Genomic DNA, 5,618 nt, shown 5'->3' with positions numbered 1-5,618 from the left:
CTGTGATAGAAAAATAAATAAATAAAAAATATAATAAACCTACCTTCCATACGTAATTGGAATATTTCTTATCTAAAGAAAATAAGTTTTATTCACTCAACTAGATAATGTATTTTCAAATGTATATGAAGATGAAATTGATTTATAGTGGTAATTCTGAGGTGACGGGAAAATGCGTATATTTCTACAGTATCGTACTACACTACGAAAATAAATTAAATATTATTGTGCGGGTTCATGTCACTCTTTGCGTCTGAGATGAGTAGCTACTCTCTCTCTCTCTCTCTCTCTCTCTCTCTCTCTCTCTCTCTCTCTATCTATTTCTCTTTTTTCTCTCTCTCCCTCCATCTATCTACCTACATAATACCTGCTCCTAGAGATAAGTGAGCACACGATGTCTCCTCGGATGGACCAACAGTCTTTGAGACATTCTAATCCTTGAAACTCTTGATGCATTAGGAAAAAGAATGCCAAAAGCATGCAAACTGTGTAAGGTTTGGTATAGCATAGTCAGTCCACAAAACCTAATCAGAAAATGTGCTGCATGCAACATTCCGACCCATCCACAGTGTGCTGAGGTAATGCAAGATTTGAGAAAAGATACAAGAATTTTTTTGTTCAACATGTCTAATCATGGATAGACAATGTTATTAAATCAAGATTGAATGTACAAATAGTTGAGGATGAAGAAGAAGAGGAAGAGGAAGAAGAAGAAGAAAAAGAAGAAGAGGGAAAACGGAAGAGAAGTAAACAAAAATGAAATGACAGAAAAAATAAGGAAAACAAAGAACAAGATAAAAGTATGGATGCAGAGATACTCATTGATACTACATATGAGGCAATAAAGCAGCATACTACGAGAAATAAATTACGATATACACAGAAAAGCAAATCCCGAAGAGGCTCTACCAGATCTACACAATGACGGGAAGAGGAAAAAATAGACAAGAAAGACAAAATCTGCAACGTTTTGAAAAGAGGGAATTGCAGATTTGGGAGAAAGATGTTACTACAAACATCCTAAAGGTATGTCAAAACTATGAAATATATGTAATGTGCATACTTAGATGGCTATGGGGATGATTGCAGAGATCTGCATCCAAAAATATGTAAAAACCTAAAAGAAGGAAAAGGATGTAAGTTCGACAAAAAATGCAAATATATGCACCCTGTAGCCATGAATCATAATCAAATAAATAACCAACCAAGTAATAAAATCCAAATAAGGAAAGAAACAAATAAAGAGAGTAAATCAGAATATCAGGTAAAAGAGAAAAGCAAACCACCAATGAGATATGCAGAGGTGTCAGCAAAAAATTTCAAAGCATCAGCTCCGAAATTCTACTCAAGAGATAATAACTGTATTTATTATGCAAGAGGATATTGACAGAAACGGAGAAAATTGCAGATTCACAACAAAATGAATAATTATGATGAAGGAAGATCAAATATTATGGAAAAGTTGGATTTTTTTAATGTCAGAATTTCTGGAAGAAAGAAAAAAAGAACAACATACCAGAACAGGAAAGAGACATGGGGAAAATCCTTATTACTACCAATATTAAATGAAGGAGAAAAACACGCAAACCATCATAGTGATGAATGCGCAGGGTTTAGTTACGAGTAACTCAAAAAGAAAAATAGAGTACTTAGAAGAACTAACCCAAAATGAAAAGAAAATAGATATAATGAATATAAGTGAAACCTGGTATTCCCAAGAGACTGGGAATGATGATCAAATAAAGGGTTCCAAACTTATAGATATCAGATAAGAAAAATAGGAATCAAGGGGAACCGCAATATATGGGAAAGACAAAAAACAAGGAAAAATATATGAGAAATATAGTAACTCAGAAGGTGAACTAATAATTGACAAAATTGGATGATATATGTAGAAATCACAAGGACTGGACTATTCTCCTATCTGGTGACTTCAACTTTCCTTTTCGTAGAATGGGGAAAGAACGAATAGGAGACTGTGGTTTGTACTTATACATATAAAAAAGAGAGTAATAGTAGTGCAGAAGATAAGAGGCAATTTGAAAAGCTATTAGATATGCTACTAGAATACAACATTCAACAAATAAATCACCTGCCAACAAGAAAGGAAAATACTTTAGACCTAGTATTTGTGAACGAGATGAATTATGTTAAAGAAATAATAGTTTATAATGCGAGTATTTCAGATCATAATGTCATAGAATTAACAGTTCATTCCAAAGCAAGTGAAAATAGAGATAAGCAAGAAATGAAAAAAGTGGGAAGGATATGGAAAATACAACTTCTACAGTAAAAATATAAAATGGTCAGAAATTAATGAAGAATTAAACAAAGATTGGGATAACATTTCGTAAGTGATGACATAAGGGTAAATACGGAGATATTATATAAAATATTGGAGAAATAGTGGATAAATATATACCGAAGAAGAAAATAAACATCATTCATGCATACCAAGAGACAGAAGGAACTTGTTCCAGAAAATCAGAAGAAAGTGGAAAAAAGGTCTTGCAAAGAAAAAAAATGCATGGAAAGTTATAGAACTAAAAGTAAGATAGAAAATGCAGAACAAAAGATTATACAATCAAAAGAAAATGAAAAACGGGACTTGGAAGAAAAAACCCTATTAAATATCAAGCAAAACCCCACTATTATACTCATATGCGAAGAAGATGAATAAAAGAAGAATAGAAATAGGCCCTCTGAGAATTGAAGGGAGATTAACGAATGAAAAAAAGGAAATTTGCAACATACTGCAGAACGATATAAGAGAGAATTCACCCCTAGAATAGATAATGAAGATAATGATATAGAAGTAAGGGACGAAAATAGTGAATATTTAGCTGACATAGATATTGAAATGAAGCGATATTGTGCAGGCAATTAATGAAAATTAAAAATGGAGCTGCTGCAGGGCCGGATGGAGTCCCTGCTATTTTGTTAAAGAAAGTAGTTCATTCTATCGCAAAGCCACTTGCAATATTATTAAGACAAAGTGTAGATACAGGCAAGATTTATGATGAGCACAAATTAGCATATATCACCCCTACTTTCAAAAGTGGATCAAGACTAGAGGCAAGTAATTATAGGCCTGTGAGTCTAACATCACATATTATGAAAGTGTATGAAAGGGTAATGAAGAAAATATTATGAAACATTTAATAAAAAATAATTTGTTTAATATAGGCACAACACGGTTTCGTACCCGGAAAAAGTACACAAACCCAACTGTTAGTCCACCGTGAGAACATATTCAAAAATATGAAAAGCGGAAATGAAACAGATGTGGTTTATCTAGACTTTGCAAAAGCTTTTGACAAAGTAGACCATAATATATTAACAAAGAAAATTAGAAACCAATATCGTAGATAAAGTAGGAAGATGGTTAAAAGAATTTTTACACAACAGAAAACAGATAGTTATTGCAACGATGGGAGAAATCGGATGAAACCAAGGTAATATCCGGTGTGCCACAAGGTACGGTGCTAGCTGCAATATTGTTTGTTATTATGATTGAAGACATAGACAGTAATGTTAAGGATTCGGTAGTGAGTAGTTTCGCTGATGACACAAGAATAAGTAGAGAAATTACTTGTGATGAAGATAGGAACGCTCTACAAAGAGACCTTAACAAAGTATATGATTGGGCAGAGGTAAATAGGATGGTATTTAACTCTGATAAATTTGAATCAATAATTATGGAGACAGAGAAGGAAAGCTATTGTATTTAGGGGACCTAATAATGAAGACAATCACAAATAAGGAAGCAGTTAAAGACCTTGGTGTGATGATGAATAGGAACATGTTATGCAATGATCAAATAGCCATTCTGTTGGCAAAATGTAAAGCAAAAATGGGGAGGGAATGTTTGTTACGGCACTTCACAAGAAAAGCTGAACACATGATTATGCTTTATAAAACATATGTTCGTAGTCCACTTGAATATTGCAATATGATATGGTACCACACTATCAAAAGGATATTGCACAAATAGAGAGTGTACAAAGGTCCTTTACAGCTAGAATAGAAGAAGTTAAGGACCTAGACTACTAGGAAAGACTACAATCCTTAAAATTATATAGTCTAGAAAGGAGAGAAGAACGCTACATGATAATTCAGGCATGGAAACAGATAGAAGGAATAACAGAACAAAAATATCATGGAACTAAAAAATATCAGAAAGAGCAAGCAGAGGTAGATTAATAGTGCCCAAAACTATACCAGGAAAAATAAGGAAAGCACACAGAACATTAATCCACTACGCCACAGCATCGATAATGCAGCGTCTATTTCAATGCGTTGCCAGCTCATCTGAGGAAATATCAGGAGTGAGCGTAGATGTGTTTAAGAATAAGCTCGACAAATATCTAAACTGCATCCCAGACCATCCAAGATTGAAGATGCAAAATATACCGGAAGATGTACTAGCAACTCTCTGGTAGACATTAGAGGCGCCTCACTGAGGGACCTGGGGCAACCCGAACGAACTGTAAGTCTGTAAGGTAAGGTAAGGTCTCTCTCTCTCTCTCTCTCTCTCTCTCTCTCTCTCTCTCTCTCTCTCGTCCTTGAACATAAAACAGATGATGATTATAACCGTAAGCAAGCGATATGTACTATACACGCAATTTGTCTGACACGTCAATTCAACCCAAGAGAGAAAGAGGATTCCACCGACTTTGGCTTCTTACTCCGAAGTGGAGAGTAATCCCCTCTTAGTTCTGAGAGAGAGAGAGAGAGAGAGAGAGAGAGAGAGAGAGAGAGAGAGAGAGAGAGAGAAATACTGTACGTTTACAGTATAGCAGGAGTGTCAACATTCTGGAAAATTTTGAGAGAGAGAGAGAGAGAGAGAAAGTCAGCAAATTTTGCCGTCGAAATCAGATGAACTTCAACTTCATCAGATACGTATGTTGGTAATTGATATCAGAAGAGATATGAAAAAGAGAGAGAGAGAGAGAGAGAGAGAGAGAGAGAAAGAGACTATGGCAGGAGAGACAGTTATGCCAAAACCTGAATGTGAAATATGAAGCCAAGGAGGAGAATACCCTCTCAATAAAAACCAAATTGGCTTGATTACAAATCTGAAAATGATAAGCCGGTCGCCTGCCTGACCGATATCGGAAAACAATGTTCTTGACACATTATTTCACAGTGTTTCAAACACTGCTTTTTTTTTTTTTTTTTTTTTTTTTTTTTTAATCCTTTTATGCTCCACATTTTCCTAGATATTCTCCATTCTTGTCTTCGCCTTCCTTATATATTTTTCTAAAACCTGGAACGTGGTTTGTGAAACATTAAAGCCGTCTGCATACTAACATTAATGGTAATGTCTTTGCATTTTTAATACATTCTTATTTGTTGATATATACTATATATATATATATATATATATATATATATATATATGTGTGTGTGTGTGTATATATATATATATATTATATATATATATATATGATATATATATATATATATTGTATATATATATAATATAGTATATATTATATATATATATATATATATATATATATACCTCAAGGCAAGAGTAATCAAAACCACTGAAAGGGGTGTTTTCTTCCCCCTTTCCTTTAGAAAAACGAAAGAGAAAACGAGAGAGAGGAGAG

Source organism: Macrobrachium nipponense, chromosome 2, assembly GCF_015104395.2.
Source record: "Macrobrachium nipponense isolate FS-2020 chromosome 2, ASM1510439v2, whole genome shotgun sequence".
Classification (NCBI taxonomy): domain Eukaryota; kingdom Metazoa; phylum Arthropoda; class Malacostraca; order Decapoda; family Palaemonidae; genus Macrobrachium; species Macrobrachium nipponense.
The sequence above is the reverse complement of the archived record's forward strand: the minus strand, read 5'-3'. Positions refer to the sequence as shown.